Below are 20,853 nucleotides of genomic sequence, written 5' to 3'. Positions count from 1 at the left end.
TATCTCCTCTTCCCAATAGCCTCATTATCAAATGGTACCTGAGCCTAGGCTACATTTGAGTAAGAAAAAGAAAAACCCAAATCTCAGAAGCTAATATAACAAAGGCATATGTCCTGTCCATTGGAGGCTGACTAAAGGCTCTGACCCTGTCCTTGTTGTTCTCACTCAGAGACCCAGACTGACAGACAGCAACTAAAAGGAACACTGCCAGAGGCCATGGCAGAGAGCAAAGGGAGAGGCCCTGTAATAGCAATTAAATGCTCAGTCAGCTTACTAACGATGAACCTCACCATGCAATGTCCCATGGAAGACGAAGAGGCAGAAGTATTCAGTGCAAACAGTAGTGATTGCCCCCATATTTCACAATGAAAGCAATTCTTAGAAAAATTTGCCAAACAGGCAAACATTTATTACCAATCAGGCATGAAATCAGTCATATGATTATTTTTTTAACCTTTTTTTTTTTTTAATCTGGTCAATCCTATAGTTGAAAAACAACATATTGTTGCATAGAGTAGGGAGAACATAGAGCCAATGAATCTCTAGACCTGATCTAAAGGTACTAATGAGTTAAGCTAGCTGGATTCTCTAACTGGTATGACCCAAATAATTATGGGGGCAGAACCGATGACATATCTTAAACATTGTTCATTTCATCCATTTCTAGCAAGCCATATACTAATTAACAAAATCTTTGTTGTAGATTTCTATAAGGATCTTTGAAATTTTTGAATAGCCACCTCTGGAGAGGATTTCTGTTTAGAGCACATCAAATGCAAATTGACTTTTTGCTGCCAAACAAGTCACCTTAAAACTCAGTAGCATACAACTATAAACTAGTATTTCTTATGCATCTATAGAGTCTGGCTAACCTCAGGTAAGTTCCTCATTTATCTGTGGTTGGCTCTGCTCCACATGTCTCTCCTCTTTGTCTAGGAATAACAGACTGCCAGGAATGTCCTTCTCTGGCTAAGGCAGAAACACAAAAACTCAGTCAGAAATACACAAGTTACCTTGAAACCTTGGTGCAGAATTGCACACTGTTATTTCCACCTCCTTCATTGGGCCAAAGCAAATTACATGGCTGAGACCACAGTCAATGGGCAGGGAAGTTCTTCCCAGTCATGGTGGGAGATTATCACAAAGTTACAGAGCAAGCCACGGATAGGACAACAGATGTAGAATAAGTACAGTCATTACTGCAATCTAGCACATACTCCAACCGAAAAGATAAAAATTAACTCACATACTCATACGTCACTTTTTTTGCATACTAGTTTTTAAGTTTCACAACTCCCACTGCCTTCAGTGGATTTAGATCTGTGTAGAACCCCACCAACATGACTCCTAGCTAGGGTCTCTGACAATTACTGCTTTAGTAAAAATCAGTATCTTCTGATAGTTGTAAAAAGCGTTTGAGCGGAACACAAAGGAAAGGAATTAGACCATCCTCCCAGCAACCTGAAGCAGAATAAAGACTCAAGATAAAGGACTTAATTCTACATCTATTCTGAGTTAAGATCAAAGACAGTCAATCCTCAGAATGTGAAACAAAAAGTGATATGCTTTTTTGTCCCTTTCATGTATAAAATTATACAGATGACTCACACTTGTTTGACCATACACCTGCAGTTCTTGCTTTGCAGAGAGTAGGTGCAGAATTGCAGAGAGTAGGAAAAAAAAAAATGGTGCTCTGTGAGATGTTTAAAAATAAGTGAGCTGGAATGATGCTATAGAATACATAAATTTCAGGAAGAATCTAAAGAGAATTTTAACTTTACCTGATACCTGGTCAAACTGTCATCACAAAAGCCTGCTGGTAGGGAGAGGGTTTTGGGGAGTGACAAGGTGTTAAGTTCTCTTGAGCAGAGAGTCTCAGAATAAACTAGAATAATGCATGTGGTTATCTTGAAAACTGCAAGACGTATCATCATTTTCTCTGAATTTTATTAAGCAATTCTAAAGTTTATTGGCAGCAGATAAAAGCTGATATCACAACTTGGTCCATGTTGGTTTCTGCCATGCAAAGGAGACCTAACAGTGATTTTGTACAGGAAGCATATGCCCTCTTAATTACACAAAGCATTAAGTTACTTACAGAAGAATCGGGAACCATATGGTCCATTAGAATCAGAAGTCAGAAGGTAATGGAGAATAGGATTTCTGTGCTTTCTAGCTAATCAGAGATAGCATGCAATAGGAAGTGCTTTTCACAAACAAGGAACCAGTGCAGAATTTCATCTTTTCATTTGGCTTATTCAAAAGCTCTTTACATTATTCTAAGAATGGCTGTGGGAGTGAAAAACCCACCTTGATTGTTTTGACCTAATTTGTCACATCTCTAGAACAGCACTTACTAAATTGCATCATGATGTCACTGTTTATTTACTCACAGAAGCCTGGGCTCTTCTGGGTCAAGGGCTCCAGCTTATACAGCTGGGTTTATCCATTCTCACTCTTAGCAAATTCTTACTTAAGGCTGAGTTGTTTCTGATATCTCTAAGACTGCATGAAGTCTATCCCAAAGCTAATATTATATTCCTATAGAGAAAGTTGACATTTTGTAAAAAGAAAAAATATGAATAGCATTCACTTTCTGTATATAGTAGATCCTGATGATGAAAGATAATTGAATGACCATAAAGCGTGTGCTGCTCTAGAAGGTAAAAATGGACCAAGTAGCTTTATTTTGAAGTTGATACCTGTACCAAGATTGATTTTTAAGACCTGTTTTTCAAAAAAGACTTTAATAATCATTTTAATTTCTAAGTCACTAAAAACCTATATTTACAGTACATTCTCGAGTGTGTAATGTTGGAACAAGTTTTGTTTTAGATTCTACAGTATCTATGTACTTATGGTCCTTGGGAAGACGCAGCCACAAAAAAGAGGGTGAGCCTTGATTTTGACCCTGAGTTTGTGGTGAAAAGATAGAAGAGTTAAATTTGCTGGCTTTCTATTTTGGTTTGCAAAGCATTTCAGGTTGTAGGACAAGTTATGGGGAGGAAACCCACCATATTCCCCAACATATAAAAGCATTTCACTTCATTCTTTAACAGTATTTCATTAAGTTCAAAAAATATTAGAAATACTTTTGTAAAAACAAATAAGAAAAACACCTTTTTATGCAGTTACCTTACTTACAGTGCTTCTTGGAAAAAATCAAATTTATTCTAGTGAAGCATCAGAATGATATTTTCAAATAAAGGAAAGGACTTCAGTGAGTATCAGTAACCCTTTCAACAAATAAAAGCCGAAATACTTTAAGATTATCATTTTCTAAGTTGTGAAATTAAGTAGCCTTTTTAACGTCAAAAATATGCCATGGGCTGTCTCACATAAAATAATCATGAGTGTATGTTAAATAAAAAATAGATGATGGTAAAAACATACTGAAATCAACAATTCTTTAAAATAAATGTGTAGTTGTATTAACTACCATATCATGAAAATACATGCTTGTACATTTTCAAAAATAGCATGTGTTTCCACGTGTGTGTGTGTGTGTGTGTGTGTGTACTATATACGTTCAAGCAGACAATTCGTAATTTGCATCTACTTTTGGAAGCAGTTTATAATAATTTTGATGCCTGTCCTCTCTCAGGGCTACACGTGTTAAGATTCACTGAAAGGAAAGTGTGTAAATAAGTAATAGTACAAAGATATCATTTTGTTCAAATGTGGGAATTTACTGACTACATTTTATTGACTTTTGCCAAATGTGATCGTAACACTTAGTGGTTCCATTTCATGAGGTTTGGGCTTATGAAAAGAGCCTCCTCCAGGACTGAAATCCCAGGTTCACTGCTACACTAGCCATGGCCAAACAAGCCCAGAGGTCTCAAGCTCCATCTGTTTGTGTTGCATTAAATATTTATTGGAGAATAAAAATATTAAAAGGCAGTATAAATCCATGGTGACTGCACATGTGGTCCCCATACTGGATAAGTCTCAAGAAGTAGAAAATTAGGGAAGAAGGTGAAGAATTACAATGATGCACATGTGCAAAGGGTATTCTCAAATGTAAAGAAATAAGCACATTATTTAATGGAAAATTCTCATTTTTATTTATTTTATTCTCAAATTTATTTTCTCAATTCTGAGGAAAAAAGTCTTTGAAATTTAAGTAATTATAAAACCAAAAGAAAACCAGAGAAGCACAGAGTTAAAAGGTTATAGCATGTTTTTACCATAATAACATCTTATAGATGTTACTTTATTAATAAAAATGTACGTTGTACAAAGGTCTCCATAACATGTTTTAAGTCCTGTGTTATGTTTCTTCTGTTACACACCATAGCCTGCATTTCAGCTATGCCAAACTACAAGCAGATCTCCAAATTAGTGTCCTTATCCCCATCTTTACACCTGCTGTGCCTGGAATTTTCTCGGTAACTTCATACTCCTATTTCAATCTCAGATCAAATGATTCCATTTACTGAAGCCCATCAGGCTTTTTGGGGTCTGAGTTGCTACCCCTCACTGCTCAATACCACATGCTCCCTCTGCTATACCTCCTGTGACTTGTAAAAGCCAAAATTTTCACACTTTTCCTTAGATTATACGACTCTAAATATAAACACTTCATTAATCTTTGCATTTCCAGTGCCTAACACATAACAAGCCCTATGGAATAAAGTCTCATTAAGTAACATGTATATATTTGAGACGAAGCCAGCCAATTTATGATAGATGGAAGGTGTGTATCAAATATATCAATGTTTTCAAATATCACACTATTTTTAACAAATTAAATTTAAAAAGTATAGAAAATTTACAACTCCTTTATTTTAATACAAAACAGTATTTTTCAAAGGAAATATATGTTTAAATGTACATATAAGTAATATAATCAGCCTACTGTATTATGCCTTTATAAGATCATTTTAAAACCTGGCATCAATTTTTATCTTTCTAATATGAAACACTAGCTTTACTCATCCTATAAACTCCCCAAGTATATAGTCCGTGCCATAGAACTCTGTGTCTCAACAAACTAACTCATTTATCTATAAAAATAAACACCAATAAATGTTTAATTATATTGACGTTGATGATATGAAAACTGACATATATTCCCTAATTTTTATGTAATGCAAATAAGTGTAAGCTGTCCTGCTGTGTGGATGCCTTTGTCTTCTCTGGCTCAGTTAATCATCACAGAGTGAAGTGACTGCTCCTTTTGCCTAAACTCTTTTCTTGGCCCACTGCCTGAAAATATTTTATTTATATTTGAGGATTCAACCTACCCCTTCCAAAGCAAACTCTTTCCAACCCTCAACCAAAATCAGTAAAACACCCCCAACTCTGTGTTCCCACTGGACTTAATGAATGATATGTACATCACACTGGATTATAATGGTTATCTCAAAATATGACTCCTTGCCTTGAAAAGGGCCATGTAGTCTTCATTTACATATCCCCAGAGATTCACATAGTACTCTGCCCTTTGTAGATCTCAACAAATGTGTGTTTAATGAACTAATGAATGGATGATGTTAAAGACAAGCACACATTTCACATCAGTGTGCTGTGGCCATTTCAGTAACAACATATGAATGTCTAAGCAGGAAACCTTGAGCAAAATCAAACGTATAACACTGCTTCAAAAACACTGATTAATCACTGCACACCACCTGAGTCTTAAGTATAAACTGAAGTCCCGTGAATCCTGTAGGAAATCAATAAACAGTAAAAAATGATGGAGAGGCTATTTTATTAAACTGACTACATATTCTTTTTGAGAAAAAAAGTTTTTGAGATCTTTTTGAGAAAAACACATTCCCATTAAATATCACTGACAGAATTCAAAGATCAAAAATACGTTCATGATTACTATTGCATACATTAGGATATACATATTCTTGCTTGCACGATGTCCTACAGAAATTGTGAAGAAATTTCACATTTGCATATCAATGTATAAGTCACCAGAAGGAACGGTTATAAAAAGAAATCTTTACCTATTATAAGAGGAAAAAGAAAAATCATTTGAGCCATATCGTTTGGTGGAACCCAAGAAATAGTTGAATAAAAATGGCATGCAACCCCCTCTCAAATACACTTACTGTAAAAAAAAAAAAAAAAAACAAAAAAAAAAACAAAAAAAAAAAACAAAACAACTTTAAATATGACTCAATTGCCACCTTATCCTTAAACAACTTGGAACACAACTCATAATAAAAGATAAAAAAAAAAAAAAAAAGAAAAAAAAAAAAGAAAAGAGATCTTTGGCATCAGCCTATGTCTCAAGTCTCAAACTCAAGACCAAAAAATCTATAGGACTTAGGAACATATATATTTTTGTTGTTATACATCAAACAGGTTTTTTTTTTTTTTAATGTTTATTTTATTTTTATTTTCTCCAGAGACAGAGTGTGAGCAGGGAAGGGGCAGAGAGAGAGGAAGAGAGAATCCCAGACAGGCTCCCTGCTGTCAGCATTGAGCCCAACATGGGGCTCAATCTCATGAGCTGTGAGATCATGACCTGAGCTGAAATCGAGTTAGACGCTTAACTGACTGAGCCACCCAGGCACCCCTCAAAAACAGTTGTTTTAGAGAGTCGTGGAACAAGGCAAATAAAAACAGCTAAACACCTACTGTCTCACGACGAGCTGCTTTATCTGCCTGTCCTTGACGTGATTTTGAGTTTCTGACCACTGGCTTAAACAAAACTTCTGTTTCATTTACACCCGTGTGTGCCAACCCCCCCCCCCCCCCCCAGTGCTACAAACAGCATGGTCAGCTCCATGGAAAAAAGTGAGACTGCTTCTCTTTTGGTCACAATGATTTAGTTGGTATTTTGCATCATATCTACTATATGATAAACCCTCAAAAATAGCCATTGAATGAATTAGCAAATAAATAACTGAACGAATGAGTAAATGTCATCACGTAGTAACAATCACTGGGAAAAATGAAGTGTTTAGTGGACCACTAGTTAGAAACCTACTTTATATATGAGACTTCTGGAAAATGTTACAATAACAACCATTTCTTCCCATAATGTACTATGTTTACATGCATTACTCCATCTGTATCACACTCTCCACCTGACGGGTAAGGAATTGCATGTGGTATGAAAGGTGAAGGAGAACAAGATAAGAGAACACATTAAAATAAAGAGCAACAGAATCACTGACCACAATTTTTAACAGTCAACAAATAGAAACCAACATAAAAATTATTTTTGTTGACAAAACTGTAGTGAAAACATGGTCACTTAGGTCAGCAGAACATAACTGAATTCTGAAGGAAGAAGGTGCCGAACACTGTTTTTAAGTGCTCTTTCAAGTGGCTCAGGCTCACCAACGTCTGGCCATATTCAACTGAAGTCCATTATTTTGCTGAGAAACAGGAAGGATACAATTCTCATTTCTGTTTTTTTAATATAAGCTTTAGCAACCTAAGTAAAAATCCTAAAAGCACTTCAATACACATTTTCTCCTGTTGGTCTTGAAGTTATATATTAAGCAACATATTCTTTACATATGTTTTCTCCACATTTCCTTGTTCACGTAAATCAGGTAAAATAGAATTTGACTACATTCTACCTCAACGCTAAACAGAATGGGTTCAAAGTGTATGAAGAAGTTTTTCAGGGCTCAGATTCCAAGAAAGAAAATTGGTTTGTTGACTTAATTATAGAACAATTACATACTAATATTTATTCAATCCATCTTTAGTAGTGTAGTTAAAAGCACAGTTTTAAAACATATACATTTTATTCTGCTTACATCTCATGATTGGAAGGAGAAACAGTCTCTACAGCAAACACAGATATCTCCAAACTAGGAATTGTTTGCTCTTTTCTGTGTTTACAAATGCTTTGTTGGCGAATGTTGAACTTTTTATCATAACATTCCTGAATAATGCAGTGGCAAGATCTTATTTGAACTGTTTATCTGTGTTAAACTTTGCATTTTTCTCCTCATCCATTACAACCAGAAAGCCAACTTCTTAGTACTTCCTTGCCTCAGGGCTTTCTATAAGGAAAATACAGAAACTACTTATAGCCATTTTGTTTTATGCTGTTGTTGTTGTTTTTTCCTCTCGATAACCTAAATTCTTTGAAAATAATAATCCCTGATCTTAAAGGAGAAGTTAACAGAAAGAAATGCTTTTAGAAATAGGAGAAAAAGAGGAAGATTCCCTTCTGGTGAAGGCAAAGTATAGGATGCCTGGTGGTCTAAACTGGGGAGATACGTTCCCAATTTCTAAACCCTCTGGTCACAGCTTTCCAAAGCCTCAGAGAAGGATGGCCTCATGGTGCACATGGTGGATAAGCCCAGCCCTAGCACCCAGCTCCGTGCACATACCACCGAGAATGGCACAGAAATTTCAAAACTAATAACATGGGGAGAAAAATGTGCTAAGACACTCTCAGCACAGACGTTACTTTACATCATCAAGTTAAAGGTAAAGTAAAAGATGGTTATATCTTAATATATCATAGTTTAAATTTCTAAAGAAAATTTAACGCTACAGATCTTGACTATTAAAGTACAATGAAGTATTATTTTGATATAATTAATCAGATTGTGACTATATAATACTATATTGGAAGAGACTTAGCATATATGTTTCATCAGACATGAAGATTCCTGACCAGATTAGGGACTATGTACATACAGAATAACCAATCCAGATCATTTATTTTACTACCTCTATTGATCAAAATAAATGAACTCACTTGGCCCTGAATCCACATGACCCACAGATAGAAGACACTGTAAAATTTACTTTATTAGTGAACATGAAAATTAAATAGGCCAAATATAACCCAAATATGATCTGCATGTTCACTTTTCCTGTGTTTTCATTTAGGAAAATTCTAAATCTTAACTTAATGATACTAATCAATGTACCCCTTATACCTCTGCAGGCTTTGAGTTTTTAAAAGGTGTGTAATGTTTCTTCTAGATATACTTTAAGACAGATTGAGTTTTCATGCAAGACTCATAGTAGGTACCTAATCAATATACACTGAAAAAACAAATTATACTGGCAATACATAATCATTGTAAAATATTCAAATACTTTGCAAATACTTAGGAAAAATATGAAAATGTCCCTTTATTCTCCTTAGACAAAAGCACTGTTGAGTTAGTACTTTTTTTTAACTTCATGCTTATTTATTTTTGAGAGAGAGAGAGCGCGCACAAGCAGGGGACAGGAAGAGAGATGGGGAGACACAGAATCCGAAGCAGGATCCAGGCTCTGAGCTGTCAGCACAGAGCCTGGCGCAGGGATTGAACCCACGAACCGTGAGATCATGATATAAGCAAAGTCAGACGCTTAACCAACTGAGCCACCCAGGCACCCCGAGTTAGTGTTCTTCTATATAGTCATTCCCATGCTTTTGCACAAACACATATATGTGCATATATACATATTTTTACCTAAATGAGCTCAAAATACCTATTTTTCTATAACTTGCTGTTATGGGTTGAACTGTGTCCCCAGGAAGATATGCTGAAGTCCTAATCTCCGGTCCCTGTGAATGTTCACTTTATGCAGAAATAGGGCCTTTTTAAGTGTAATCAAGTTAAAATGAGGTCACTAGGGTGGGCATTAATTCAGTGTGACTGGTGAAGAAATAAAAGGCACAGAGACGTGCAGAGAGAATGCCAAGTGATGACAGAGGCAAGCCAGAGATTGCTGGTGCTACCAGAAGCTAGGACAAGGCAGGGAAGGGTCCTCCCCTCGAGTCTTTGGAGCAAGCGTGGCCCTGACAATATATTGTCTAGGACTTCTGGTCTTCAGAACTGTGAAAAAATAGGTTTATGTTGCTTTAAGCCACCTAATTGTGATAATGTGGCATGGAAATCCTGAATCTGTTTTTGTTTTTTTGTTTTTTTTCACAAATAATAATATTTAGACATCACTTCTAGTGTCCATATGTATACAGTTACTCCCTGGTTTTTTTGTACAATTATACTTACTGCAACATGTTTTTAACACCATTTTTTTTTTTTTTTACTCAAAGCTAGTGAATGGCCAGCAGTTTTTAAGGTTTCTTTGTGAGCATATTTCATAATTTACAGAAAGCCTATGTGAACATCAAACTTTGCAAACATGCATCAAAACTCCCAATTCCCATAAATGCAAACATAGCCAAACATGTGCTCCCGGACATTCATTTCAATAATGTTGTGAACTTACTTAAACACACAGATTTATTTTCCCCTTGACATTTAAAACATTAGATCAGCCTATCACTAGTAGGTTATTTGTGGATAGAAATAATTCTCTCTGTCTTTCCACTTACATTTTTGTTAAAACGTAACACACAGGCCATAATGTTAACCACCTAATGAATTTCCACAAACCAAATGCAGCTATATAACACAGATGAAGAATGGGTACGTTATCAGCACTCCTGGAACTATTCTCTTGTTTCCCTTCCGTCATTACCAACACCTGCTCCAAATTTGGGATTTTATTTATTTATTTATTTATTTATCCATTATAAACCAAAACTGCTTGGTAATTTTCATTTCAACCTCAATATTTCCAAGTGTTCTAACCACTAGTCCACCAACCCCACTGGGCCCTGCTAAATTCTCCTGCTCATTTCCTGCCATTTGCCAGCTCCCACTCTGTGCTTCAGCCACACTGAGCCACCACAATCCCAGAAACCCACTTTGCCCCCTCATGCCCCTGAATCATTGTTTTTCTCATTCTTTGTGTCTTAAATGTCCCTCCCTACCCTATGGGCTCCTTTTTCCCCTGGCTAGCTTGTACAGCATCACTTCCTCCAGACTTTTTCCTATTCCTTTTCCAAGAAGGGTGTCCCCTTCTGAGTCCTTCATGAGCATACTTTTCTTTATCAGCATTGCAGCACTCACCACACTTTCAGAAATTTGCCTGGATCCTTCTGTTGACGGCTCCCACCAGCAAGAGGACCTCCAGGATCACCTGTGGACCCAGAAATGCCAAAATGTGTATATTGCAATAAAAGAGAATACCTCCTTCTGCCTCAACTTGTATGTCAGAGGGGCATACAATGTTGTTAAGTATGTTAAGGGGCTCCTGGATGGCTTAGTCGGTTAAGCACTGGACTCTTGATTTCGGCTCAGGTCACAATCTCCGTTTGCGAGCTCGAGCCCCGCCACCAGACCCTGCACTGGCAGCACAGAGCCTGCTTGGGATTCTCTCTCTGCCCCCTCTTTCTGTCTCTCTCTCTCTCTCTCTCAAAATACACTTCAAAAAAAGAAGAGGGAGGTCAGGAGCAGATATTTAGGAGGTCTTGGGATCTGGGTGCCAGGAGTTTAAGGTAGATCTTTCAAGTTTGGGGACTAACTGGGACTGACAAAGTTTGTGACATAGCAGTTTATCATCAGTGGACACGGGGAGGTGAGGACCTTGTCACAAGCCCTGAAAAGCAGTTGTCTGAAAAGTGACCTGTTTGCCCAGATGAGTCATAACCTGTGATCCTGAGATGCAGGCTTATTTGTTCAGGAGAGTCCTCCTTTGGTCAAATACACTAGGTTTCAGGTAGTTCTTGAAGCAAAGATAAAGTTCCGTACCGCATGCACTCAGTGTCAGGGGACCAGTCACGTCCACCTGCGTCGTCAGGTCACCAGGTAATACAGGACATCCAGGAACCGCGCACCCGCTCACCACTACGGCTGGGCTGCCCGAGGCAAGCCTAGTTTTCGGTGTCCTCTGCCGCCCTCCTCTCCGCGCGGCTGCCAGGGTGGGACTCTCCCGCGGGAGATCCCGCGGGAGATCCTGCGAGCTTTCTCTCGTCTCGCGAGGTTTCACGCTACTTCCCAGGGCCAAGATCCCTCCTTGCGCGTTTGTCTTTCGCAGTCAGGCCTAGGGGCAGATTGCGCTACGGAGGCTCGCTGAGGTTGGAATGTGTCCGCAACTCCGCTGGGGGTGACTTCCGTCTTATTCAGCCACGTGACTGGCAGGTGTGTGTACGTGAGCACTTAATGCTGGGTATTGTTGTCATTTGGAAGGCTTAGTTACGCTCAGGATTATAATCACAAATCCGGGAGCTATTATTATTCGGCTTTATGGGTGGTGGCATCTCCAGGTATCACACCAAAGTGGCAGGGCTGAGGTTCCAGCCAGCTTCCAGGATCCATGCTCTTTCTTTTCTATTCTGTTCTTTTGTGGGGTCTGTTTGTTTTTTTAAGATAAAATATCCGAGGGGTGCCTGGGTGGTTTAGGAGGTTAAGCATCTGACTCTTGTTTTAGGCTGAGATCATGATCTCATGGTTTGTGGGATCGAGCCCCACATGGGAGCTCTGCACTGACAACACAGAGCCTGCTTGGGATTCTCTCTCTCCCTCTCTCTCTCTCTTTGCCCCTCCCCACCCTCTCTCAAATATATATATTTTAGGCATAGCCAAAATGTCGACTTCTTTGTTGATCAGGATGTATTTTGGGTTTAAAACACATACCATGGGGCACCTGGGTGGCTCAGTTGGTTGAGCCTCCGACTTCGGCTCAGGTCATGATCAGGTGTGTGGGTTTGAGCCCCAAGTTGGGCTCTGTGCTGACAGCTCAGAGCCTGAAATCTGCTTCAAATTCTGTGTCCCCCTTCCTTTTTGACCCTCTCCCACTGGTGCTCTATCTCTTTCTCAAAAATAAACATTAAACACACACACACACACACACACTCACTACAAATGGTTCCATTGAAGAGTTACTTACACAAACTAATTTTTTCTTCCTTATGTCCAAATACTCACAGAGAGCCGATTTCCAGAGTACCTGAAATATGGCACAGGCCTGTGAATTGGCTCCATGGAAGATTTTTGTGTAAGCAACACAAAAAAGATGGTGTTTGTTTCTCATCACCTGGACATATCTAATCAAGCCACTTGCTTATTTTTTAACTCATCTGTGTCCAGAAGCACTGTCATGTTTTGTTTGGTGCCATTCTCATTCAATTCATACCCAGAAAGTCCAGAAGTAACTCAGAACTAGAAAGTGGCTGGAATGCTAAGGCTGACCAGGGCTCTTGCTACATGATAGTTGCCACCTGACTGGAATGTCTAAGAAGAATGACAGGAATTACAGTGTTCTGCTCAATTTGAAGAGGACTTCCCAGAATGAGGTGGAGGACCAAGAAATCCACCTGCCTGCTTGGTGGTAGCTCTCCAAAGGGCAAGGCCAAGAATCTTCTGGATGTTTTGTCAAGTTGACATGGTACAGAAAATATACAGAAAAGCAAGGGTGACCACCAACCACGTGGAGACAGATGATCTCAGTTCCCTCTTCTCTAACTTTTCAATGCCATGGTCCTCAAGGATAAGCACTGAAAGTGATTCATTTAAATTCGCTACTTATATGAGCAAATTAATAAATAATACAGATACCAACTCTCTAAGGGAACGGGTTGAAAGTGAGTAGAGGCCACTGTGAGCTACAAATTAACCTGAGCATATTTACTGAGAGCCGTTGTCACTGTCTAATTCCTCCCTCAGAAGTGTTGAACTGGAGGAAATGCAATTAATCGTGAATGCTGAGTGAGCTAAGGTCAAGGCTAAGAATAACAGTCAGTGCTATGGAGAGAGTAGGTTAAAAGGAGGTACCTTAGAAGTCAGAGATCAAGAGCAAGCATGGGAGGCAGGGAAAGCCATCCAGAGCTAGGGGAGGTGTAGCGGCTGAGGGTCACCATCTCCCAGAAGACACTGAACCAGGGAACTATTTAAAGGTATGAAAGCACCCATCACTCTGTAGAGATGGGCGGATCTGGAAATCCAGGACAAGCTGACTTCAGTGCAAAGCTTCTTTTACTTTTTCTGCTCTAGGAATTGTTCAAACTATAATACATTCTTGGGGCTTTGCCCTAGGAAGCCACGTGGCTCCAGTGCCACAGCTGACAACTGCTAAGGACTTTCAGCTTTCCTCATAAGGCAAAGTTCCCGTCTGTTCTAAATCCCTCATGATTAAAACTTTTAAAACCCATCTGGCTACATTTCAAATAAGGAAGACTTTTGAGACTCATAGAACAAACTTGGATGTGTAGTCTGCAGAGATAGTTAATAATTTTAGGATTTGATTCATGCCATTGAAGAGAAAAAGGTTCAAAGGCCAGGGGAACCGCACACTTCATAACAGAGTTATTTTCCCACAACAAATATGGGTAACAAAACTTGAGCAGTGATATGATAGAGATGGGAATGTATGAAGCAGAATAGCATCTGCAGTTTTATTAAAAATGCATATTAACCCAGATTAAAATTACATGGGCTATCAATCCTCTTGTTTCAGAGTATGTTGAATGCCAGCTGGGTTCAAGGGAAAAAACTTACCTTTTCCCCTCCCTGCTAAGCTCTAATGTTGCATGGTTTGCCAGATGCATGAGGGACTTGATCCGTCCCTGGGGAATGCACAACAGGCCAAGAACGGGAGTTAGACACCTGACCTGGGTCCCAGGATGGCTCAAAATTAACTCCATTTGCACCCAAAACTGGAAGGCAACGTTTTTCAAGGTGTGGTTGTCAGTCCTCACAGCTAGGTGCCTTTCTTACTATCTAGTTGGTTGTCACAGAAAAACAAACAATGCAAAGCCAAAATACCACACCGAAGTCAATTGGCCTCATGCAACAAAAGAGATGAAGCCAGATATTTGATGCAATTATGTAACTGTCTCAGGTAAAGAGATTTGTTTAAACTGTTACGTCAATTACCTGAGTGTGTGGAACTAATTCTATGCCAAAGAGTTCTGCCAAAGTTAACAAGGCATTAATCTATTAATTCAAATTGAACATTAAGAAGACTGAGTTTGACTCTAAGACCTGATATTTTGATTTGTGCAATGAGGCAGGAGTTCTGTTTTGATTTCTTCAATGATGTTAAATTTGACTGTATTGAGCTGCAGGGACTAAAATGCTTCTGATCCAAGGAAATAATGATCATATAACTCAGATTTTAAAGTAATAATAAAAGCTTACATAACAATATAGTTTGAACATGTACAGTAGCAGAAAGGTCATTTTCAATCCCTTATTTATGAAACTGACCCAAATACATGAAATATTAGACAATTTCTCAGTAAAATTGGTTCAGGCATTGTTTCCCTGAGTAGAATGTTTAAAACTGTGTCTTAAAATGTCTCAGATATATTAAATTTCTCTGATCTCTCAATTTTGAATTTTTAGGAATATAATAATAATCAAAACGATTCCTCTAGTAAGATCCCATAGTGTCAACACATTTTGTATTTTGTGAACCCTCTTTTATGTTAAGAATTTTCCACAACTTAAGCTAAGCAGAATAACCCTATGGGGAGAAATAGATTTTTTGAATTCGCTAATTTTTTCAGACAATTTTGGGGAGGTAACAATTTCTGCCTAATTGCATTTGTAGCTAAGCATTACTTTCTAGAACAATTGATGGTTTTAAAGATATCTCATTGTGATTCTAATGATTTTTTTTTTATTTTCTCTTTCTCCCTCCCTCTCTCCTTCTCTCTCTCTCTCTCTCTCTGTCTTTACCCTCTAGTAGTAGTAATAGTAGTAGTTACATAGCCATGAGGTTGAAAAACAGAAGTGTACCTTTGAAAGTTACCAGATTTAGAATCTGTGGTACAGTATAAATATGACTTCAGAATCTCCTTAAACTAGGAGAAACTGCGACCTAGGCTAATTTTTTTTTTTCCCATTAAAGTTACAGTTTTTATCAGCTGGTTGGCCCATAATAGAAAGGAGAGCATTTCAAACGTGTTTAGAAAATGGTAGGTAAGCAGGTCATTGCTGTAGTAAGTTATTCAGAGAGGGTGACTGACTGCTTGATTGACTTATGAGCTGGACCCAGCCACTCATCTTCTCCCCTGCCCAAGGGATACATGCTCTGCTCAGCATTCCCGTAGTGGGGGGCACGTCCAAGAATGCAATTTGGAGAGGACAATGTGTTGTTGAGACTACCTGGACAGTATATGTGGTGACTGAACCCACGTAAGGCCTCAGCAGTAACTTTTAGCATCCTGGCTGGTAGGTACGGAGATCCCCTCATCTTGCAGCTGCCCAGGATGGGCTTCCTAGATAATGTCCTTTGCTCGTTAAACCTGCTCACCTACCACTCTGGAGTGGCCAGCCTCTTTCTGCCATCTCTCCTTGCCCTTGAGTGAAGGGGCAAGTTTGAGATTTCACTTGCAGAACCCCGCGTGTTTGGAAAAGACCGTAATTAACTCCAACTTTACCTAACTGCATCTTAAGACAAAAGATTTCACCATATGTGTGATTCTAGGTAGCATACTTGTGTTTTGTGACCTTTGGCTGCCACGAACGTAAATAAAGATTTCCGAAGTGACTTCTAAACCTTTTTTTCCCTTTTCAATGTCCTAAGACAGCCTTTTTTTTTTTTTTTTTTTTTTTTTTAGTACAACTGTTAGATCCTGGCATTTCACATGTTTTTCTTGTATACCCCTCTTATTAGTACTACTTGGGTTACCAACCATTATCTAACTGATGGCACCAAAGGATCTCCAGTGTTACCTCATCCAACCACATTTTTTTTTTCCTCAAAACTTCCAACCAACCTGTTTAGAACATTGTCATTAACTTATGATTTAGGCAAAAATGGTACTACCACAGATGCCCTGGGCAGCCCTCCTTTCAACTTTATATTAGGATATGCCCTGTGCTCTGGTCTCCAAAGTTTCTAGGGAGAGCGAAATAATAATCTCATATACCACATCCATTGAATTGAAATGTTGTCTAATTAGCACATTCCGTAAAAGAGCACAGACTAGCTGTTCATCCAAGACATAGGCTATCCTGAAATAAGAAGCTCTTGTCAGAAGCGAAATATAAAATCCACACCCACACCTACGTCACTGGGTGCTAACCTGTGGCTGAGTTTCGTCAAAGGAAAACGAGACATCTGACAAAGTCTACTGCTTTGTCAGCCCCATTCTCATTTTTGCTATGCGGCAAAAATCTTAACAGATCAATCCTATCCCCTTCGATTTGAAAAGGAAACCTCTACTCCCAGCTAAGTGCAAAAATTTCTGAGACCAATCCTTCAGAGTGTGTTTCATCATAAGTGAGTACGAACCTCTACACTTGATTAAAATAAAAGTTGAACACACTGATGTCAATTATTACCGAACACAAGAAGGGTTCATAAAAGCTAGCGAGAATCATTAGATTATGGAAATGATTTTTATAGGAGAAATGATTCTCTCCCCTGCTTTAAATGTGTTTTATGTACATATATGTGAGAATGATTATGACTTTAAAGTTTATTGCAGGAAATGTCTATTCTTCCCAGTTCTGATTTTTTTAATTCATGATATTTTCACATTTCCTTTTGCCTTTGTTCTGGCATTTAGCTATCTGGAGCCATTATTCAAAGTGATACTTAATAGCCCCAATAAGAAAGCAACATCTTTCAGTAATACACATGACTGCTTAATGATGCAAGATCATCTTAATTCCCTCTCCCTGTGTTTTATTTTCCTTTAGGGGGCAACAATTCTAAAGGCTTAACTCTGTCTCAGCTGGTGAAAGTTGAATTGCCCTGCTGAGTGCTGTGGCATTCTTTCTCTCCTCAGTTGGTCCAAGGAATAAAAACCCTAATGGTCTTTTGAGAGTGAACCATTTGAAGAGTGTTAGTGGTTTGTGTCCAAAACTTTGTTGCTGGGGGAATTGAGTTAAGCAGGAGGGGACAGAGAGGCTGCTGTTTCCAAAACCTCTTAAAAGACATAAAATCACACCAAGTGATATGTCATTTTACAGATTTCTCCCTTTAACACCATTTTCCCAAAGGCTGACCTGCTAGTTAAATCAGGAAAGAGGAAATATGGCCGATCGCTTGGAATAAAGAGGAAGAAGCCCAGAGAGCAACAGAGTGCCGAATTCCAGGTTTATTGCAAAAGAATGAACAATGGGTATGCTGCAGGCGTGATTAGCCCTGGGTTACCTTTTTATGAATATCCAAACTGTTCTGGCTTCAAACCCCGTGTGTTATACTGTTGGCTCCCCACCTCCCCACCATAGTTTTTTTTGTTTTCCAGATAATTCCCAGGTTCCCCAGCGGTGCTTGATTCAGTCCTGGTAGTCAATCCACTGCAGCTGAAGCAGAGATTCTGACGTGCTCACGGAGGCCAGACTCTGTAAACTCAGTCCTGCCCGTTTTCCCCAAGGGAAGTTGGGTGGCTCCAAATGCTTTCAGCCCTCCCAGAATTATACAGTGGACAAGGGCAAGGGACCAGTGCCAAAGCTCCAGCCCTCTGGTAATTACAGGTTTCTGACCAGGCTACGGTCTCCCTCCCACCCAGTGAAATCACACATTGGCTGCTTAACTGATTGTCCTAGTGCTGGTGCTGGTGCCCTGGCAGGCAAATGGCACTTCAGCCAGGCTGATCTGGATAAAAGGAAACTCTTCCTTCAACATTGCCTTTCTGCCTTACGGGTGAAACCATGTCAACCACTGAGACTAGGTTCAACTTTACAAAAGTTTGTACGGAAGTGCTTCTGGATAAGATCTTTCCGGATCCTCAGGGTTGAGGGGCATCTTGATGGGTTGCCTTACAGCACTCAGTGCAGTCCCTGACCCCTACCCCGGCCCTCGCTGTCAGTTTCCTAAAGCGAGCCCGTGCACAAGAGCAATTACGTGTGCAGCGCAGTTTAAACCCCTGTACTAAAAAGGAAACAAATTAAGTCCTGTAGCTCTGCCTCCGTCATTTCAGCTTTTGTCACTAACAGAGCTCTGATCTGCTCCATCTGAAATGCCACATGTAGGTTAATTAGGCTCATGAGGAACAACACAGGCCCATCACTGAGCGCATGTGAACGAAATTCCCCTTGCATGATCCTCTGGGCCCCATTTTACTCCCTTAGTCCTCACTCAGTGACTGACCCTCAATTGGTGACTAACACAGAAGGAACAGAATATGTGGCTCAGCTCATCTTGGAAATTTCAGGTGTGTTACATTATTTCTAAGGCCTGCTTTAAAATGGACAGGTGGAGACCCTTGTCCAAAGAAAAGGAAAAATGTAACATTAAAGCTACTAATATATAAAACTATTTTCTCTTCTGCGGTCTCCCTCTTAACCTGTCATGATGTCTTTGATCCGCTACTTAATGCCACACTCCCTTAGGGGTGGTGGTAGTCATGAGGCCAGGGTAGATGCTGCCGGGTTCCCAGGTGAGGCCCCGTTCTGTGATTCAGTGATGCACACAGCAGCATACTGCTTCCAAGTCCCCCCTCCCCGCAGCTGCAGAACTGATGCATTGGGTGGGGAGGGAGCAGCCGATATCTTCCCTTCCCAAAGGGCCACCTGCATTTCTAAGTCATATCAACGGGTGACCTAACAAATGATGTGTGACATGCCTGAATCAGGAGTGACTAAGAGGGTTGATCCTCACCTCCAGCCACTGGGTAAATACTCCCAGCCCTGAGCAAGGATGACCACCATTATGCCCCATCCCAAGATGTTGCAGGATGCCTGTGTCTGACCCAGACCTTCCCTCCCTGTACCTAGGTCCAGGTCCCCACAGAGTGAATTTGGGGAGGCCGGAGGTGGTAGTTGTCGGGCAAGGGCAAGGAGGCAAAGGTCAAGATGACCTGGGATACCATGGACCCAAGAAATAAAAGGTTTTCCTCAAAGAGATGGAAAGAAAGCCAGAGATGGGCTACGAGTGAGCTGAACACGTATTTTAAAATTAAATTGTTAAGAATTCCAAGGCACCGGCCACACATCATTAAACTCCAAGCCACGGCCCTTCTGAACTTAGCAGCCCTATGTAAATTCATGGATCACATCTACTGCAATGGGCCTTATTCAGGTGGTCTCCATTCTCTTGGCCAAACTCAGCAAGACTGACTCAGCCCCTCTGGGAGGGTTGGAATGGGGCTATGGAGATTTGCTTTGACAGTCTGAGAAATGTTAGTCATGCAGAATAGTGTTTGTAAGTCCATGTTCCCGCATACCTGACAGCTGTGTAGCGAATGAAGGTGACATTTTGATTTGATCTTCAACTGCCTGAATTCTCTCTTACTCTTGCTCACTCTCTCGCAATGAATTGTGAATTCCCTTGTGCTCCCATGAGAGCAGGATAGAAGGAGCAGTTGTTCTTCTCTGCTACTCCATGGCATATGCTGCACCCGAGAAGCTCCCCAATGCAGAGGGCCCCCTTCTGGCCCAGTGTTGCCTATGACTTGGAAGGCCAGTTTGCCTATCCCAGGGTTCTATTCTAGGCCAGTTTGCTGTATCCCTTATCTTAGTCTTTCAGAGCTGTACAAAGCTGTTTCCCTTATCTTACTCTTTCTGGGTAATTGCATCATTATCTGTTGTTGTGGTTGCTGTCATTCCTTTTACTTATTTCACAATTCAAAGTTGGTCAAGGAAAAGTGGAGCTATTTATTGAATCCTTTTAGATAATCCTAAAACACATGTGATACTTTCCTCAATCCCTCCTTGATTTGACCTTCTTATGACTTTCACACTGTTGGGCATCAGAGCTCCCTGAGGGTAGATGGCATATCCTCCAGGATCTAGATTTCAGAACTCTGTCTTTGTTCTTCTGTTCCTTTTCTGAATGTTCCTTCTCTTTTCCTCCATTTGTTCCATAAACACTCAATCTCCTAGGATTCTTCCTGTTTTATCATTCTATTTCCTCCCTTAAAACCTTTTTTTTTCCCTGCCATGTTTCCAAATACCACCCATATGCTGATGGTTCTCAAATTTCCATCCCTGGCTTTGACACCTCCTACAAATTCTAGAACCAATATCCTAGTCCTTACTAAATATTAGTGTCTGGATAGGGAGCGTCTTCTAGAAATATATGGCCTAAAGTAAACTAATCCTGTTTTCCTTTCTAAATTTGCTCCTCCATTTATACCTCATTACATGGTGAGGAACCATAGGCCACAAAGTGTTC

Source organism: Panthera uncia, assembly GCF_023721935.1.
Source record: "Panthera uncia isolate 11264 chromosome B3 unlocalized genomic scaffold, Puncia_PCG_1.0 HiC_scaffold_1, whole genome shotgun sequence".
NCBI classification, from domain to species: Eukaryota; Metazoa; Chordata; class Mammalia; order Carnivora; family Felidae; genus Panthera; species Panthera uncia.
Note: the sequence above shows the minus strand (reverse complement) of the source record.